At 46.7% G+C, this 21,247-nt stretch overlaps 1 protein-coding gene across 1 annotated transcript in view; it reads left to right on the top strand.

The window, feature by feature from the left end:
- The first annotated feature begins 5,504 nt into the window (after window positions 1-5,504).
- LOC126537730 (uncharacterized) overlaps window positions 5,505-21,247 on the top strand; it is a 146,538-nt gene continuing 130,795 nt past the window's right edge. The window contains exon 1 of the mRNA XM_050184818.3: window positions 5,505-5,921. The gene's annotated coding sequence lies outside the window, so the exon portion shown is untranslated. The remainder of the gene's footprint in view (window positions 5,922-21,247) is intronic.

Here is a 21,247-nt window from a genome sequence, read left to right as displayed (position 1 = left end):
AATATTGTGTGTCCAAAAATAATCGTTACAATGTTCTCGATGTGAAACATCTGCTTCCCCGCTACTTGCAAAAATGTACTTCTGCCAAATCACCTCAATAACGTATGGATAAATTTCATTGTTAACGTTCGTGTCGAGCCCTGGCTTCAATCTTCGATTCCTGCGGAGAAGCTCTTTGTACTAAACTAAAGGACTACTGTAGTATGCGAAATGTGCTTTGATTGCATTGCAAAAGTGGCATCATTGTTAATCTTTTTTCAAAAAATATTTAGAGCGCTAGCAAATACATGGACACTCCAGGCGAATTTTCGCCACCATTTTCATCGGCCTAGGCGTTGCTGTGCGGCTCCGCAAATATTTATGCATATGTACGCTATATGTTTACCGTATATTGCATGCCCTGTATTTCGTATATCAATGCTGTGCTATTCAACCACCATGTTGCTCAAGCCAGTTCTTACGTTCTTGACTAAATTATTCCTCAGGATATTGAAAATGGTGGCTCGGAAGCAAAAGTCGTGAAACATAACATTCACAGGGCAGGGACTGTATCCTAAATCTTCACAGACAGTTAAATATTAAAAGTTCAAAACACTATCAATGGTCAAACCGGAAAGTGGTGTAATTTTACTGGCGCGACTCATTACGGCCAGCGTCGTGACGCCTGTGTGCTGTCATCACAGGGCCCCTACACGGCGCCTTATAAAAAATTTTCAGGAGTGCCAGAAATGTTGCCGCACCCGTGTACGTCGCGCCCACGTGAGTCGGGCCCGCGTATAGTCAGAACACCGTCCGAAAAAGTTCAAGCGCAACGTTAAGCCTTGCTATCACAGCCAGTGCTTCGCGCGATTCTGCCATTCTTTTTTTCGTCATATCCATAAAACCCATCACGCACCCCTTATTTTTCCCAATATCAACTTTATGTAACGTAGAGCCCCTCGGGACACTGAGATATACGTCGTAAAATGGCCGTATAGCGTTTTCGAGCGCTTGGCAAAGAAAGGTTTCACAAAAGTCTGCATTTGCTCCACACGCATTTCACTTCACACGTGGCGTTCACCCCGATTTCGCTTCAGTTGATCTCGCTGCGGTCACAGTTACGCCAGGGCAGCGAGCCAACCGTTGAGCTGCTAGTAAAACACTTTCACAATGCAACGGAACACTCGAGTACATGATTACTTGCAAGCGCTACAATCAAGCCATTTTACTTACACATTACCCATGATCTGCCCCTTATTTTCGCCAAACATAAACAATGTGCCTTGCATAGTTCAGCTTGGATACCCATGAAACCAATTACTAACCCCGTACAGCACATGCAAATATAACGCGAGAACGACAGTGTAGTAATTATTGCCAGGAAAGTCAAAGTTTCGCAAAATATTACACGCATTATGTCCCTTTGTTTCATTGAACTTGAACTTGGTATGGTGCTTAAATGTTTTAGAATTCTGGGAAATATTGCGGATAACATCAGTGTGGCACTCTGAAACGATTCTGTTTGTAATTTTCTGAATAGGCTCTAATTCCTCTACACAGATTGAACATTTCTCGTTGGTACCTTACAACAGGCTTCCAATATAAACAGAATATAGACAAAGCACCTCGCGTCGTTTACTGTGGAGACGGGGAAGATCAACTACTCGCTTTGTATACACCTTTCTAATTAGAATGCCCCTGGCGTCGTCATCGGGTGTCAGCAGCCGCTCAAAAGCATTGCGGAATATTCCTCGCTTGCCTTTGTACTCTTGTAGTACAGTCGAGACATGATGTTCTTGTTCTTCGCGATGAAAACGTCTATAACGCTCGAAAATTCGGAGAAAACGAGTATTCGGTAATCATTTTCAAAGCACGTAATTAGCGTACACACTTCAACCCTTCGGCACGCCTCATCCATAAAATGTCGTCCATTTTCTTTAAATATGAAAACGCTGATGTTCTCGGTCCTCTCAGGTAATCGGGCAATCTTTATAAGTGTTTCATATAACGTCTCCTAGGAAGCCGAAAGCAAGATTTGAGCGGTATTTTAACAATACCTAACTGACAGAAGCACTTGAACATTTTTTTGCATATGGCTCATAACATTTCCCACATTCTTTATGGCAAATGTTAAGCCCACAATGTCTTTGAGCGCTTCTAGTCAAACTAACTACGTCGCTGCAAAAAAAAAAAAAGGGGGGGGGGGGGGGCAGTTTTGCCCAAAGGGCGAAACATTGAAAGAGAAAGCGAGGTTCGGCGTTTACACAACGTTCGAGGAATACACGGAGGCGACACGTTTTCACCTGGTGCGCAGCAGCAGAACCAACGCTTTGGTAGCGATTATATAGGCTTCTCGCAACGCTAACATGATGAGGAGCACCGACACCGGGATTGTAGGCATGGCAACGCCTACAATGGCGCAAAAAATTTTTGAAACGTAAACGGTAAGGCGTTCTGTTCTATATGTACCAGACAATCTACTGCCCTACTGCCGTAATTTTTGTTTTTGTGCAGTTACTGCTACTGCCCTCTTAGACGATGGCTCGTATGACGCTTTGAGCAGTCTTTGTTGGCGTCTGAAAAGACGAACACTGTTGTGACGTCGGTTCTATAGTACATTCGTTCAGGTTCATTTGCAATGTTTTATCACAAGCATTTTCAAAATTTCCATCACTTGAATAGGACCAAAATTAAATACGTGTGTATGAGACCAGCCTCTGCCACTGTGTGGCTGAATGGGACCGTAGCTTGTCCGCTGTACTTTTCAGCTCAACGGTACTGGAAGGTCCGCGGCCAGATCCCACTTACTAGGCAAACTATTTCTTTAATGGGAGCTTGTGATTATATGTGTAGCAGATGTACCACGGCGCACACTGTGTATGCTTGTGCGTACGCCTGTGCGTGCAGTTGCATTTACGTGGCACCTCGGGGCCCGAGCAGCGCGGAAACGTGGCGCCGTATCTTTTTCTTGTGTCTTCCAATTTTGACGTCACATCATGTCGATCACATTTGAAAGTCTCGCCCTGCCACACAGTTGGCGCCAGCGTCCATAAACCATCATTCTCATAACGTTTGGACTTGCATGGAAATTTCTCAACCACGTGTTTAAGTAAATACCTTGGCAGCATCGTTATGAACTTTCTCTTCTTGGTTACTTTTTTTGTCATCTTAGTGTAAAGTGCATCGCATTGCACACAACACACTGTAATGATTGTATCGTCATATATACATATCACTGTAGTACGCGTGTCTACGGGTAACTACTGCTTCTATATCTGCGAGTTGCAGGACCGAAATGCACTTCCACAGCCTTTATCCGTACCACAATGGACGTTCTCTGAGTTTGGCTTTCTCGCAGAGAGTCTCTACCAATAAATTCTTCCAGGTATTTATACATTGCGGCGTCGAAACCATTCGAACTCCATGCGAACCATGCGTACTCTTAAGACACTACAGATTCAAGAAAGACGACTCGTGCCTCTTTAATCCGCCGCCATGGGGCAGCACGAAAATCTCGTTCACGAAGCCCAGTCGAGTTCATTGCAAGCACCAGCGAACGTGTCCGCTTCACGCAAGACTTGGTAGGGCTTCCTGTAGTAGCCAAGCGGTTGCATCCAAGATGTCATACCGCCCGGGTTGACCACGGGTGGCCCCAAGACATCGGGGTAATGGTGTCCATTTTAACGCGTAACCTTCGATAATGTCCTAATGGAGAATTTACGGAGTAATCTGAACTACCTGGAAGTCATTTATCGCACATGGGCACCTTCGCATTCCGCCACCATTGCAATTAGGTCGAGAAGAGGAGTCACGACTGGGAGCGCCAGAACAAGCCATATATATATATATATATATTATTGTGACAGTACAAAGAAGCGCAAATGGTCCGTACATTGAGGGCTCGTAGATTTTACGCAAACAACGACTGTCAGCGATGGCCAAGGCTGTGGAAACAGACTTGTTAGCGACAAGGCTGGCAAAGGCAGAGTGCGCTCTCCTTCGATAACCACATGGAACACATTTCCCGCGCATGCTGAGAGCTTTGTCTGCGGTCACCACACGCAAGTACCAATCGTGAAATGTGTACTTTGGACCGCGCCACTCCTTGTGCTCTTCGTCTCTCGCAGTGAAAGTGACACGTTTACGCCGCATCGAGGAAACACCCAGAAACGCGTTCCACGCGCCGTTCCATGCGCTGCATATCTAAAGCGGGCGACCGCTTCGGCGACAGAGAGAAACGCGGCGGTTGCCACATTCCCGGGCGAGTGCGCGCGATCGCGTGAAAGCTGCCACCTTCGGCAAGGAAGGGAAAAAAGAGCGCGCGAGCGCGCGCAGCCGCGACACGTGCCGTAGGTCTTCTGCAGACCAAGCCGGCCCGCTCTTGAAGGTACCGTTCCGTGTGCGGCGACATGTTCCGTGCACAGTCGGTGACGTACGCACTGTGTGCGCACACTGCGCGACGGCGGCCTGCGTCTCTGCAATGCGCCGTCAAGCACGCCGTCGAAAACGGTCAAGAGAGGGGGCAGCGCCTTCTTTCACGCTACGCATCCCGTGTTGAGTGCAGTGTGGCCTATATGCGGGAAGGACCACTCGGAAGGACAAGCACATACCTGCTGGCATCCTCATGTTGTGTCACTCGAATACCGAACCGTCAATCACTCATCGAGCTAGTGCCTAGTCATATGATCCGAGCACGATGAGATTACAATGCAGGTGTGCTGGATTCAACCTGAAACGTGTTCAGTTCATCGAGAGCATGGCTCTGCTTCTCGCACGTAAAGGCTAATACACGCAGACCTGCCGGCTATCAGAGCGTAGATATGCGCAAGCGATAGGGTTCGTCTACATGTACGGGCATATATTGCCGAAGTACACTCCCTTGACTTCTTGCTATATGCGACCAGACAACATATGAGGCTTCTGAGGCAGTACAAGCGTGTCTGCCGGATGTTCTTCGTCATCCTTGATGTAGTTTTATTTTATTGCGTAGCAGTCCTGGAGAGTAGGACCGTCCTCTTAGTAAGCCGGTTACGATAAGTTGCTGTCGCATAATGAAAATCAGCGAGGATTTCCCCCTCATATGCAAAATCAGCACTGTAAAGTTGCTGCCCATATTTAATAACTTGACATTTCTATGGGGTTCCAATTTAAGGAGGTGGAAGGGAGCGCTTTCACTTAACTGATAAAACCTCTTCAAAGCACGGCAGTTCCTACTTAGCTTGTCGCTACGATTAGAAAGGAACAGCTTCCCGGCTCGCGACGGAGAGGGCTTTCTTCAATTACTCCGACAGGGAACTGGAAATCGTACCACACGCGGCCGCGGCGTCAACGCGAACAATTATGTCGCACCGAAGCCACTGGGCCCAACAGTACACGACGGCGACCTTGAGACGGCCCACCGACGAAGACGAGCCGATCCAAGGGTCAATCGCTCGAGCTCGCTGACCGAACGATACCGGCATTTCATTCAGCTCCGCTTCTCGGCTGTGCCTTGCGTGTGCAGCGGCGGAGTGCGGCGGCGTTCTTCCGAGAGGCCCTGCCAGCCCGTGCTGCACGGAACAGCGACCGAGGAGTAGGTCGGCCGCGAGGAGGCCAACCAGGCCAAGAGCGGTTTTCCCCTCGCTTTTACACTGCGAGGAGGGGGACCCTACTTAAAGGCGGACACGGCCAGTAGGACGCCTCATTTTCGGTGCTTCTCTTCACGGCCGGCCCTCCCCGGACGAACGCTTTGGTGTGCCATCACATGTGCCGTCGGCAATAGTGACCCGACGCCACCAGCGGCAGCAGGAGACCGCCTGCCCGATCTACCTTCACCCAAGCCCTTGTGCGTTCTCGACCTGTGCGGTCCCTTTGGGAAAACCCGGGTGAAAGACCTCGCGCGGTTTGCTTGCGTCCCGCTTCGACCCTCTTCGGGAAACGTCCGAGTCCCCCGTCTTGTCAAGGTGAGGATACCGCTTGGGATACGACACACCGGGTCAGTGCCACGCCCCGCCCCCGTCTATTCTTTTTTTTTCCTTTTTTTTTGGACACCCTTCCAAATCCTGCCAATCTTGCCGATGTGACATCGGGGCTCTTATGTCGTCATGCACACCTTGTCCCTAGCGAATATTTGAGGGCAAACGTGTGTGCAGTGCACAGCCTTAGGTATGGGTAAACCTGTCTGGGCCCCTCAGTGTTCTTCGGTCTATTGCTTTCCTCACTTCGGCAAGGTCGGAGCGTGGGGCCTTGACCTTTATCTCTGCGGCAGACTTCTTGCCGCATACCACTGTGATGGCAAACTTTTGCGGTGGTGCTCAAGCCATTGGTACTAAACACTTATGCCCACATGCAGGGTGTCTTACTCTTTGGGGCGAAGAGTTGCCATTAGTTTATAACTTGATAAAACCTCGGCACTACTACTGCTTTAAGTTTTACTGTGGTGCTGGTATTGCACATAGCATAGATAAATAACAATTAAAAAACACACAATCGGCAAGATTTCATTGTACACTTCACCTGATCTAAACACTTGAATACTGTTCAGATGCTTTCCGTAAAAATGGAGGACCCTGTAGCTATACTACGCGCACGCCCACGCATGCTCTCCAAGCACAGTGTCCCGCATGAAGGTTCTGTTACTTGCTTAAGACAGCCGAGCGCATAGTGTAAAACGCGCAAAATGCCACGTGTCAGAGGGTACCTACATATTGCTTACAGGTGGCAGAACACGCACGGATTTTTTATATGTTTCTTTAGACTCTTTAGTTAACCATAGAAATAATTTTCATTACGATCTTTATTGTTGCCGGGACTTGCTACAGACAGCATAACTGAAATTAGAGAAACGTGTGTAAATAACCTTAGCATTGGGGGTCGCTCTGAAGCTGTTCAATACGTATTTAGTAGCAACATAAATAAGAAACAAATCCAGTTATGCTTCTGGTCCAACATTAACGATTGTCGGTTCACGGACGTTCTCCTAGCCACACCAATACGTATAAGTTGATATTGCCTCCCCCCTCCCCCAGCACCAGGTTATTCTTATTTTTATCTTCCTACACCTGTATTTATCCAGCACTCATGTTCGCATGCTTCATGCTCAACGTTCAGGGTAAAATCGTGGTTTTGCGTGCTCACAAAATTGGCAGTGCAATTTCTGCAGAAGCTGACGCTGCGTGTAATCTGCTTTCTGTTCTCTGGAAGGTTAGCAAAAACAGTATTGTGCATAAAATATATTGTGACTGTTTCCAGACATGCGTTGTTGTGGCAGACTGGAAAGAATGCGGCACTATTTCATTGCGCGCTCGCATATAAAATCAACTATTCAATCGCTCAGTTATGCAGCAAGTGGCGCTGCCAAACAGCCTCTGGCGCTGCATTTTGACTAGGCTGAAGTGCTGCAGCACTTCCGTACTCGTAATGCAAGCAGTGTCGATGAACTGCTTCACACACCGGAGCGGAATAGAATTCCACGCACTACTCGACTGTCGTTGACATTACAACTGACACTGTATTCTCGCACAATTGAATGTGTTTTGTCGAGACCTTTATTAATACGCACACTACTCTGGAGCGAAATAAGCGTGGAAATTATTTCCAGCAACTGCTTGCATTCTAGACACTGCACGTATGTGACGCCTACCTCAGGGCAGTGGTGCGTTGTTTAGAAGGTTGATGCTCTAACAACACAAAGCCTCTTCCGAAGCCTAGGCTCACCGTCGCTGTAAGCCGCCCACTGTTATCTAGAGCAAGACAGTCCGTCTAAACATCTGTTAAGCAAAAATTAACTTGACACAATGGCTTCCCCATTACAAGCTTATCGTGTTCGCGATTCTGTCACATATGTCCTACATGTATCGCTCCGCAAAAAAATATGTTTCTTCCAGCTCTGCCCTAACTAAGGTATGATTTCGCTGACGAAGAATAGCCATCCGTTAATGTTAAACGAAATATTTTCAGTTTAGGCTAACTATCCGCAACCCTTCCCCGCGTGCAGGGTAGCCAACAGGGACTACCTCTGGTTAACCTCCCTGCCTTTCTATGCATTCTTTTCTCTCTCTCTCTCTCTCTCTCTCTCTTGAAATAGACGCTGCAATTCACTTTTTAACGTTGAGACATATCTCAGTTTTTTTCAGCGGTGATTACTGACATACTAAAGACACACAGCAATCCCACTGCACAAACACATTGAGCGTCTGTCGTGTAACACGCACGGGAACACCCCTGTAATAGCCACCAGTGCTCTGTCATTTCTTCTGCTCGTATCCTCTTTCATAGGGAGAGCCGATGCCTGGGGCTGTGCTATGATCAATAGGTGAGGTGTGTCGCGAAACCACTTCTTAGCGCAGAAAACAGACCGATGATTGAGCGATCGTCCCGAAAGCGACCTCATCAATAGGATGAGGGCCTCATCGCTCCTTTCGTCTGCCTGGTCGAGAGTGTTTCCTTTCGTATGGAAGAAAACCCCTGAAAAACACTTTATTACAGTAAAAAAAAGTAAGCACAGGCACTGTTGTAAGACTAATTTTTCAAATAGTGCAACGCTACCCGATCATTTACTGGACGCATACAGGCTTTAGCAGCGATGAATGACCGGTAACTGCCGTTCGTGTCACACTTTCTCAAGCGCGAAGTGATTTACTGAATTTCATATAAGAATTTACTCCTGCCATTCTTGTCTCGAAAAATCATTCATTGTTATTTGATTGTGTCCTTCCACTGGCAGCAGCAGTTCGTTTTTGAATTGAGAAAACGTGGGCAGTAAGGTTATTATTTTTTCGGTATATTTTGCATTTTAACACTGTGCCGTTTAAAAACATTTTTTTTGTCTGGTAGAAATTCGCATTTGTAACAAAAGCATTAAATCGCGAACTGTTGCTGTTCTTGCTCTTACATTTGAAGCGACAGAGCGACGTCACTGCCTGAGGTGAACCGGCGCCGTCTATTCTGCTTTGCAATTGGCCTCTAGCACTCATTGTGATTTTTTCAAGCGGTGTCGCCACGAGGTGTTTTGTTACTTCAACACGCCGTGACACTACGAGGAACAGAAAAGAAGGAAGAGGCTATCGGCAAGGCAACGTGCATACTATAGGTAACCAATCAGGAAGGATGTTGGCCTATTTTCGTCGTTTATATTAATTACAACACAATTTCTGAACGTCCCTTAAAACACTTTCTCGAATATTCAGGAATATCAAAAAGTTAACGAACCCAATTGTGGTTTGCCTTTTCTTTCGTTGCGTTTGTCGATGTAACTCTCGTTGTTGTCGAATCGGACTTGTTCGTGTTCACGTGTTTGCTTGTTTTGTGTTTCTGAGGTTCTTGTGGCCGCGTTCGGAAGTGTTCCGCTTGGAATGTGGCGCACTCACGAGAGGCCTCGTTTGCGCGTGCCTAGAAACATTTATGTATTGTGAAATGACCGGGAACATTGGTTATGCGCATGAAGTTTACAACTGTAAGTTCTACATGCGAGCTATACGTGAATTTCCCACGAATATTAGTTTTCTATTCGAACTATAAAACTGATGTCACTGCGTTTATTCATAGTAGTTGTCTCTATTATTTGCATAGTTTTGAGAATAATTATCATCTCATAAAGGAGGAGCAGCCGGTGGTGCTGACATGCACGTACCGACATCTCAAAATACGCTGATAAAAAAAAAAATTGGCGGCGGGAGCAGTTCTGACAGTTTTATTCATTGTACTCGAGTAACAATGACGCTACATAAAGCAGCCCAAGTGTCTGCTTTGTTGCTGCGAGGTCGTAGCGTTCAACGGCAGCTATTTTTCCTCAAATCTGGTGTCCAAAACCTGTTTTTTTGTTGCTTGTACTCGTTTGTCGGTCACTGCAGCGAAGGCTAAAAAGACGACCAGCATGATAAATAATTACGGTGGCTCTTTTAATTCGAGACAAAGTGCTTGCACCCTAGTATCAATTATGTCCAACTCCGTAAAAGTAAGCACAAGGTTTAAGATGCTTGCTAATTTATGGCTAGTTTAGTTTGCCTTACCGTTGCTTCAAAACCTAATTTTACCTTTATTTGAGTGAAATTTCAACTCGTCAGCTGTGATCTGATTGTGCCTCTATGATAAGGTTACTATTGTCTAAGCCGTTCCAATAAGGCAGACATGGAAGCTGTATTCATGAAGGTTCTTGTCATTATTATTATTATTATTATTATTATTATTATTATTATTATTATTATTATTATTATTATTATTATTATTATTATTATTATTATTATTATTATTATTCATAGCAGTATTTCAGCTCTTGCGTATACAATGTAAAAAGTGTCCGTGAACGAGGTTCAGAGCTCTCCCATTCCTCAAATGAAAGGAACAGGAAGGGTAACGGAAAAGCTGAGAAAATAAAAGAAATAGAGCAAAGAGAGAAGCAAAACAGCGCCCGGAAGCAACTGCAGGCAAAATCCCGTCCGTGTAAGCAAAAGTGGTGCCCCGCAAACCCGCGCCGTTACGTTATCGCATCGATCGCGTCGTGCACAAGGGATACTGTCCGACTTCTCCATCCGCTTCTGCACGTGCTCCTTCCAAGTGCAGATAACGCGGAACCGGTAACGCCCTTTTGCCTACACTTCGACAGACTGACAACCGATATGTTACTGTTTCCGCAACGTTCGCATAACAATTAGCTGTCATATAAAGGCAAATCGAAAGTGGTATCATGGTTACTGCTCTTTTCGTCCCAGATATAAACGCATTCACTATAATCTGGTCAAGGAAATGCCTAGCGCGTACCACTCCTGCCTCGTGACTAGCGCGTAAAGCGCGACTGTATATATGAGCCCCGGCGGTTGTCGTTGCAGCCGTTATAAGTAATTGTCTTATTACGTAGTCCAGATACGTTTATTGATAACGCACGCGGGAAAGGTTTCTCTGAAACAAACAGTTGGTGCGTTGCATTGGAAGGTGTGCAACGAATCGTATTCGCCCGGTGGCTTGCATGCAATCGCGACGTGTACGCTATCGGCCACTGTAACAGAAGACACCGTGTAACTGTATTAGGCGTTCACACTATGATTCAAAGCACGGATATTTGCCCAATGCGTCATATTAGACACTGAATTTCCTTCAAGGAGTACTACGGAAAACTGTGGCGCTGTAATCTTTCAGCTACCGCAAGAGGAATGGGTAGTACCTGTACTTGTATAATCTTCATGCTTGGGACTTAAAACCTGCCCGTGGCGTTATTTATTACGTTTTATCTTTTTTCTTTATTTCCAAACACTAATAGTTCTCCAAACACAGCGAAACAATGAGTATCTGCGCACATGCCTAATGATTGCGAATTGCTTCATTTATAAACAAATATTGCCGAAAATGATCAGTTTGGAAAGCTATAAGCCGTTTCAAGCCGTAAGGACGATGTTTAGGCCTATCCACGCACTGTCCACCTCTCCTATGCTGACCGAACTATCATACTCCTGTAGACACTGCCACCAGAGTTTGCTCCAGTAAATATAAGAAACTCTGGGACATCATCCACTTTCCTGCGATAGCTTTTAAGAACTTGCATTTGATGCAGGTTATCAGATTTACTGCCAGATAGATTTCCCCTGTGCATCCTGTTGAACATTTATTGAATATATTAAATGTTGTATTAGAGGGCTGATTGTATTCCAAATAAGGCGAAGTACGCCGGGAACAGTGGTTCGTTTCCTTTTTCTTCTAGTCGATGTTTTCCCAAAGTGCAGCGAAGGCTTTACTCTGCAAGCATGACGCGGCTACGAAAATTCCAAACTAGACGACGGCATCTATACACAACTTGGCCGGGAATCGATGATTCTGAGGATATTCTCTGATTATTAAACAACATTTAGGGCGACTTGTAGGTGGAGGGGATTATATCCCTACATCTGCGAAAGCATCAAACCATTGTTACCTGGAAGTCGAGTGTCGAGACGAAAACCGGGCAACGAGCAAAAATCCCAACCTAAAACACGCGACGCCCAAGTTACGGAGTCGACGAAAAGTGCCCTAATCGGGCGGTAAGTTGCACTTCAACCAACTTCTTCAATGTTAAGGTCTATGCAATTAAGTAATTTGTGGCTGAAGAATCCGGAAATATCTTGTGAGATGTCTCATCGATGGCTTCAACGTGCCAAAATAACAGAGAGGCCTGTGACATATGGCATAGCCTAAGACTCAGTTCTGACCACTTCAGGTCATTTAACGTGCACCCATTTAACGTACAAGAGCGTTTTCGAATTCCGTCCACAGTGAATCGCTGCCGCCGTGGTCAGGATTCGAACCCTTGACTTCTTTCGTTCTCTGCAGAAGGACGCCATGGCCACTGAGTTTCTAACTACGTTGAAACACTCGAAAGCTACCTGTCACCCTTGATTAGCATGCTGCTTTTAATTGAGTAAAAGTTTTGGTAGTTTTTAAGATATGTAGGTCTGAAACAAAACATGAACGTTTAAATAAGTCCGCTGCGCAAGGCACCTTGAGAAAAGAAACTGAACAAACCGAAGCGTCCTCTCCAACCTCTATTTTTTACGCAGAAAGGTAAAAAAAAGAAATACCAGATTGTTGTGACATTGCGGAATTGCAGCAGAAATTCCCAGCTCATAACAATTTAAGAAAAAACGCGAAGTGCTTCATTTTTAAAGCCTCGGAGCGATTTCCCAGCATTGACACAATTCCAGTTTCGGGGAAGGGGGAGGGGGGGGGGGGGGAGGGTCATATCGCAGTTGGGCCCCCTCCGAGTCAACTAGCTGTCACGCCGGTGGCATCGAATGATCAATATATAGCTTGCAAAAAACGGTACCAAATAGCTACTTCTGCACATAGGAATTTTCCGCGGTTTGTTCTAACTGGAGTGGTCTGCCGTGTAGGTTTGCGACGTTTCAAGCAGTAGTGTTGAGTCGCATGTCTATATCAGTGATTCAGCAGTTTATTTTATGCTCGAAGGAGCGGGCTAAATACTTCCGGTGGATTTCTTTTTTTTCTTTTTTTTTTACGCAGCGCATTTGGTACACCTATGATTTTGACATTACCCTATGACGTTTTCCAAGATGTGCTCGTTATTCCTGCAAACGAATATCTCGATGCATCCCGGAGTTCGTAAACAGCGAAAGTTTTAGTCCCCCGACAAGGCTCCTACTATCAAAATTTTCAACGATATTCCAAAACACCCACAACTTCGAAAATTATCCGGTTAGTTTCTCCTAAGCTGCACTTCGTTTGCACCTATAGTTTCACAGTTATTACTGAGGTGTTGTGATAGCAATCCCCAATTACCAAATAAAATCGAGTTTTCTGCCACATGGACACTTATAATGCTAAGAAACACATAAATGTTCAGAATGATAACCACAGTGGTCTTATCACGGTGACCATTGCTCAAGGTGAACATTTGCTCGGAATTTGTGCACTTAGAAGTTGGGCCCTGCATGGAAAGCCTACATTAGTCAATGCGGAGTGGACTATTTTGGGTTGATTACATATACATATATTGTAGTCACTTGCCATCCTTCCTTTCCTATCTCTCTCTCTTACATTTGCACTAACCCGCGGGCGGAGTAGCAGTCTAGAGACACGCTCTTTGGCCCGACATATTCTTTATTTCTGTTCATTGACATCTCCTACCTACTTGGTATTGTGAAGATATTTATACTCTAATAGATTTATTAAAACGATATATCTATGTTGAATATTTTGGGAGAATTCTATTGGTTCCATGCTCACCCGATATTATGCATATCGACCGGCAACCTACTTTTGAGAAATGAAAAGAAACAGGAAGGAGGCCTAGCTAAGTCACATTCTGGGGTATTGCGGAGCCTCCTCTATTGGAGACTGTCGAGGTTATATCTGCTCAGCTGTTAAGAAATTTTCGCTTGATTAAATACGAATCTTATGCTAAATTCTTAGAACCCTACCTGGTCCTGCTTCTTCAATTTTTTCTAAGTATTTCATTATTTGTTTCTTGTCTAGATGTGGCTAATGACCTTTAGTAATCATCCCATCCAGTTCCTGGCCAATTGTTCATACTGGGTTGAGCCATGTTTAGAGAAAAAGCAGATGAGCATGTCCAAGGCTTTATCAAGTACCTGTTTCACGAATGCAGTTCGCGGAGTGTCTAATTGCGGCCATCCATTTGACATCGACATACAAAGCAGGCGTGGAAACAAAGGGCGTTCAAGAACGTCCTAACGGTGATTCATAAATTCTCAAGAACGTCCCACAAGCATTGTCTTTCAAACCAAGTAGCAACGTTACACACGCACACGCACACACAGATATATATATATAGTTTCCTTCCTTTTCATTCAACCGCTATGCTCGGTGACAAAAAATGCAGCAGCTGTGTAAATGATGACACAAATGAGCCAATTAATTCTATTCGTTCGTTTCCTTGATGTCACCGTCGAAGCGATCTTCTTTCAGCACGGGCATCCCCCGAGGACTGTGTTTCGGAGTGCGGTTCAATGCGCAAAGAGCCAGTACTCCAGTGCGGTTCTGTTGGTAGAGCCCGCGCTAAATTCGTAGTTTATCACTGACCCTAAGTAAGCTTGTGGCGCACTGTTGTTCGTCTACAGCGACTATCGCTTTATACGAACTTATACAACGCGCGTAAGCGCGTTACACGAAATGCCGCGCAACTTCCTCGGCCTCACAACTGCGTGCCCGCCACACAAGAGAGTCGGCAGCGGCGGCAGTGACCGACATCCGTGGTCGCCGGCAGGAACGGCTCGCAAGAGCCACCGCACGATCTCCGTTAACGCGATTATGGGTCACGCGTGGCCTCGGCGGCGGCGGCGGCGGCGGCGGCCGCGCTAGCCGCACGGTGGTGTGGCCACCGGCGCTACCTAGCGTCGCTGGCCCTCGGGGAGGAAACGCCCCCTTATGTACGGACGGTTCTTACACACCACTTCCATCTCATCCCCCGCTACTCTTTGGAAGGCCCATGTAGTGAGCGCTTCGCCGCATTGTTGTTGCCCCTTGTCGGCTCGGCCACTCAGGCGCGGCAGCCGTGAACGCGTTGGTAAGATGGAGGGGGGGGGGGGGGGGGGGAGAAATGGAGCCCCCGACAAAGGAGGAAAACGAGGAACAAGCGGCCTTTTTTTGGCTTCGCGGCCATCATCCGGCCGTCACAAGCGCTGGCGTCGAACGTATTATCTAAGGCGTCACTCCAAAGCAGTGCGCTCCTTGTAGTCGTGCTTGATTGATGACGTTGTCGGCGCGGATGTTCTGCGCGTCGTTTACTGTCGGTAGCTACTTTTATTTGCTGCTCGGCGTCGTTATATAGAGCGGGTGCGGCTGCAGTGTAAGATAAATAAATAAGAAGATGCTGTGCTTCCACTGTGGCGTGTCTGTACCTCAGGCCGACCGTACAATAGTTACGGAGGTATGGCGATGTCGCGGCGATTGTCTCGGGCAGTACCACGCGTTGGTGTTTACGCAAGTACAGATGGTGCGATTCCCTGTACTTACTTTCTTGAAACCAACTCACGATATCAAAATGCAGCTGCGCGAGACAGTTACATGCATATTGCTTTAAGCAGCCATGAATCGATGCATTTACGCCGATATTGGCTCACGCTCTCAACGCGGCTCCCAACGGGGTCATTGCACTAATTACAAAGATCAGGTACCTCGGACATCAGGTACCTGATCTCCGAAGTGATTAATCAGTGTCTCGACGGTAGTGGGTTGCGTTGCAATTGGGTACAAGAAAACGGTGTCATTAGGCGTGAAACACAACAATGGGTGTCTGGGAGCTGGTTTGTGCATTGTCGATTTGATAGTGTTAAAATTTGCATAGCTCAAGTATAGCCACAATTTTGGCCAAACGTGGGCAAAGTGGACAAAGCTAATGAAGCCTATGACGATGACGTGCTTGAACTTTGTAAAAACTGGCCAGTTCATGACCGACTTAAGCTTAAGAAATAGCGTCGTTTTATGTCAGAGAGGCGGTCAACCTGAGCAATCCCCGAATTCAATGTAAAGTCAAGTTTTCTTTACGACAACATGACCGAAGGGGAGTATCGGAGGTTGCGTCCGTGCACAGTTGTTTTGTCCTTGGCTCTTCGCTTAGCGTTGACACAAATCACGTTGCCTTTGTTCCACTTTACTGCACGACTAAATTATCCGCAACTGTTCTGCGGTGGTTTAACACTTTAAAACCTTGCTTTGTGCTAGCTTCACGTAACCGATGCATCTATATCATTCCTAGTACCTGAAAAACTAATACAAAAAGAAATTTAAAAACACTTTGCTCAATGTACGCTGCTTAAGAAGGTCGCTGGCTTTTCGTTCGCTCCATTCCTCAGAAAGTTGTTGAGCAGGTAGGCGAAAGCCGAAAGCTCTCGTCGGAATCGACCCAACTACTTAACTCCCCTCGTCAGTTTTGTAGCCTTCAACCTTCACCTTCTCGCGTATATATTGACTGATCGACCCAAATAGGACCACTGACATATCATCGATTCAGCCACGAGTCATAAAAAGCGGCGGGTTTTCTCCCCGGCCCGCCCGTATTAGACACGCGCCAAAGCGCTTCTCCATTGAGGAACCAGTGCGTACATACACTGCGGTGCATAGGACAATGGCAGATGGGCCGCCCATTCACCCATTTTCCTTCGAGGGCACATAGCACAGTCGCCGCCGGCGCGCTTGGCCCCTGGGGGTCGACGTCGTGTCTCCAGGGTCACCTGGCCTCCAGCGCAGCTGAGCCGCTGGGCCATGAAAACGCTCCTCGCGGTCGCTTCTCTTCACTGGGCCGTCCCGCTGAGGAGAAGGTGAGCGCGGCCCTGTCTCTCTCGGAGCGGCGCTCGGAGCGGAGCGCAGATGCGAGCGGAGAATCTTGGCGGTTCCATTGAGAGTTTGCGGCGGCCCGACAAGGGCAGGCCGGTGTATGCCCGGGGGGGACACGGTGCGCCGAGACATTTTACGACCAGGCTCCCACGCGAGCCAAGAGAGGAGGAATGAAGAAGAGCGCGTCGCGTAATAAATAAACCTGGAGGATGCGATTCGCGTCGACTCGATCCCATGTCTCCACAGCGCGCGTGCACCGTATTTGCCTCCCTCGCACACTCCCGAAAAAAAGCGCATTCGTTCTGGGCACGAGTTTACTCGAGGCTTAACGTTTGTAAGACGTGTGACGCAGTCCGGTAACGCCGTTATGTGGAGGCTGCAAACATCCTCTTTTGTCGCACGAGTGCCGAGGAAGACACGAAGTGCCGAGCTCCGTCTTTTGTGTGACCGAGCGACGTAATAGAAAAATTTACTAGGGGTCAGTCAAAAAAAGAAGCATGCGCTTGAAGCCGCATCGCTGGTACTGTTAACAGTGCCGAAAATTAGAACAACGACGATCGTCATTACTGTCCCACTTTTTTCTGCTGTTATCACTCCGTCAAGTGCCCCATCGACGCTCTGAAGTGGCGGCCAGTGTTAGTTTGTATCGCCTTTTTCTCGCTACTAAATTCACAGCAGGCATTCCTCTCCCCAGGGGATGAGGTGCTTTAAAGAGATTAGTGAATCTGAAAGCGTAAGGTGGAATAAAGAAAATTTTCATGCAGGACGGGTAATTGGAGATAGCGGGGATCTGCAGTGGACGAGCATAGACAGGTCGATCGTATATAATGAGATGATTGTGATGACGACAAAAACAACAATCACAACAACAAGGACAATCATGACAATGACGCAGACAATGACAATTACAATTATATCACAATACAACGTGGCCATCTGGAAAACTGATGTATAGTATTAACTAGGGGATTCTTTATAGAAGCAAACATTGTACTCCCGCGAAGTAAGCATGAGTGAGCGTGAATGATTGGCAACGAGTTTACGTGGCTAAGTTTGATAGTAAATTCTGTAGGCAACCACAACTTTTCCTTACGCTCGAAAAGGCTTACCGCGATTTTGAGATGCTTTTCTTTTCTTTTAATTTTTTCTTCTGGAAAATATATCGTGCTCTGGCTTCGTAATTGCTTTCTTTCGTTCAAATCAAGCAACCTCCGTCGCGCTTGTGTCATCCTACGCTTGAAAAAAAGAGTTGGAAGGTGTTTTTACGTTCGATTAAACTGCGCGATATTTCATGTATCAAGTAGATTTGTCTTATTACAGATGTAAGCAACCAAGTGAGAATGATACTGAAATTTCAACACCTCGATGCTGCTGCGGGCAAATTATTCCGATAGCGTGTGCGTAATGCCTAAGTTTAAGATTGCACGATACGGCCTCATTTAATTGGAACAAGAAAAACTAAAGATTTTGCTAGCTCCTACCTAATTTGCAATAGATTTCCAAATTTTACCCGCCGCATTGGCTTAGTGGCAGTGGCGTTTCGCTACTAAGCACGCACACGCGCGGGTTCGTATCCTGGCTGCGGTGGCCGCATTTTCGGCGGTAGCGAAATGCAAGAACGCCCGTCTGCTTAGATTTAGGTGCACGTTAAAAAAACCCACGTGGTTAGAAATTTTTACGAAGTCGCCCACTACAGCGTAGCTCATCATCATGTTGTGGTTCTCGCGCTTAATACAGCACATCTCTTATTTTTAGATTATCTCTAAATATTTCACTTTGCCCATTCTAGCTATATATATATCAACTTTTTTTTCTTACATTGTGTGGGATTTCCACTCGCAACTCCGTTAAATTTGGCTTGTCGCGCACCTGCTCAGGCGCATAAAGTCTTTGAGCCATCCGCACGATCCAAAGTCTTTCTCTTTTTCTCTTCTTTGTTTTCTGTGACCTTTCATTGCCCGTTTCGTCAGCGCGGGCCTGCTGCAATAAAGAGGTCTCTAAAGCAACCACATATGCGTCCCTTGGTTTCCTTCCTTTTTTTTTTTTTTTGTGTGTGTGTGTTAACATTTCTGCCTAAGTAAGCAGGGGTGAATTAACCGCAAGTTAGAAAGTCAGCCAAGAAACTTGAATACTTTAGTGATTTTATTTTCTTAGGTTAAAGAGTTATCTCATCTACAACTGCGCCGACATTTAAGAGCGCCTTTATTTCAAACAACAAAAAATTAGAGAGTTTACCGTGCCAAATACACTCACGTGCTACGAAGAGCGCCGTAGGCAAGTTGGTCTGAATTAGTTCAGAAAAACGTGATAGCGGCTTTCTTTTTTTGTTCGAGCGCAGCCGCAGTGTCCAGGCATCAAACCGGCGACCTCGTGATCAGCAGCAGAACGAACGGCACAGCGACGGAGTAACAAGAGCCGAGTATAACAATTATAAAAAATAATATGAAATGCCTGCGTTGAACTTGCAGGGACATTGAGGTGTTCCTACAGGTTGTTTACTATCTCTCTCTCTCTCCCTTTTTCTCCAAACGCTGGTGTCAAGTTGGGGAAACCACTTGAAGTGGACGAGCTCGCAGTACTTCACCCGAGTTTAAACAGTGCAGCGCGTCTGCTCGTACATCACAGCTGTCCTCGTACACTTGATATTCAGGTCCCGCGCTAGCGAAACCGGGCCGACACGGTGTCGGCCACCCTAGCCGAAAAAAGTCGACGGCAAAAAAAAAAAAAAAAAAAGAAGAAGAAGAACGAAGCATGTGACGGTCTCCCACCGCTGCTCCATGTTTGATGATGTTCTCTCGCAGTGTAAACAAAAGATGTCTGAACAGCACACACACTCACGCACACCTTGCGTCGAACGGGACATAGCACTATCGCTTATACCTGAGGGTGCTGCTCACGCCACTGGATTCTTGTCAAACAGCAGAGTGGATAAGTGGGTTTCGCTCTACGAGACGGAGCAGCGACCGAGAGCCTTCTCCGGTAGGCTTGCAAAGCTTCGTACACCGTATATAGGAGTGAAGGCGAATAGCCGAAATTTTTACCAGGTCCGCTTCAAAGCAAACTCTTCGCTGAGTCCGATTTCAGCTTTGGTCAAAGGATGTGCATGAGGAGTAATATTAAGACGACTAATTTGTTCTCAAGTGGTGAATACTTATGACGTGTGAATTGAAAGATGACGTGACTTTGTGGTCAAGCAGGTTTTCCACCGAAAGTTTGGCACATCAAACACAATCTCAAAAAGCTTAAAGTACAAATGGCTCCAGCATATCAGTTTGAGTATGGCTGAAGGACATCAAAATACAATATATCTTGCATTTGACAAATAAGTTTTGGTGCCGTAGCACCTACAGGGGTCTTACGAAAGTCATTGGTTCTTATGAAACAATGCCCTTCTTCGTTCAAATTGCACAGCTTGTGCGCGAAGCTCGTGTGATCGCGTACCGGGTCGCGTAATCACGCGAGCTTTGCGCACAAGCTATGAAATTGAGGTGGCAGATTTCCTTTTACATGATGTCATCCTCCATCACGGCGCACCCCGGCAGCTCCTCACTGGCCGCGCCCGTACGTTCTTGTCTCGAGTAGCTGAAGACCTACTTCGATCCTGTTCTGCCGAGTACAAGCTTTCCACCACCTACCACCCGCAGACAAACGGATTGACGGAGCGGCTTAATCGCATCTTGAAAGAAATGCAGTCTATGTACGTTTCCGACGACCACAGTCTTTGAGACAGCATGTTACCCTTCGTGACTGTCGCCTATAATTCGTCCCGTCATGAGACCGCTGGCTTTTCACCCTTTTACCTTCTGTTCGGCCGCCGCCCTTCTTTGCCTTCTGACAGCTGCTTCCTTCCTCGACGAACACTCCCACTGAATACGCTCAAGACGCCTTAGCCTGGGCTCGCACGACACGCCAGATTGCCGGCTCACTGAGTCTCAGGCCACGCACAAGACCCGGTACCACAGCCGACATCGCGACGTTCGATTTCCTCCTGGATCCGTTGTCCTCCTATGGACAGCATGCCGCCGCGTCGGCTTGTAAGCTTGGCGATGTCAACTGCGAGATCACTCCGCTGTACTCACGTGCCCCCACTAACGTTGTGCATGCGTACCGGCTGAAGGCTTACTTTGCCGCGAGTTCACCTCGCTTATAGTTACCGCCGAGACGGCGCCATCGCAGTGGGCGGGGGCGGGGGGGGGGGGGGGGGGGGGTTATGTTACGGCGCAACCAAGAGTGGCGTCAGTCAGAAGAAGATGACTTGACGTGTCGAGGTGCAATCGGTCTCGACAACCATCTTGTTTATGCATCGTTGTCTCTCTTGTAAATATTGTATGTACATCTATATATGTGACTTCTGCAAAGTGACAATACTAATACATAATAAGTGAGACATTAAATAATTCAATTATAGACCCATTAGCTTGCATTCAGTATCTTATAAAATATTCAACAAAATTATTCCTAAATAAATCAGGGCAACACTGGTCTTAATTAAACCGAGAGAATAGGCTGG

Source organism: Dermacentor andersoni, chromosome 4 (genome assembly GCF_023375885.2).
Source record: "Dermacentor andersoni chromosome 4, qqDerAnde1_hic_scaffold, whole genome shotgun sequence".
Lineage (NCBI taxonomy): Eukaryota > Metazoa > Arthropoda > Arachnida > Ixodida > Ixodidae > Dermacentor > Dermacentor andersoni.
Note: the sequence above shows the minus strand (reverse complement) of the source record. Positions and strands in the feature narration are given on the sequence as shown.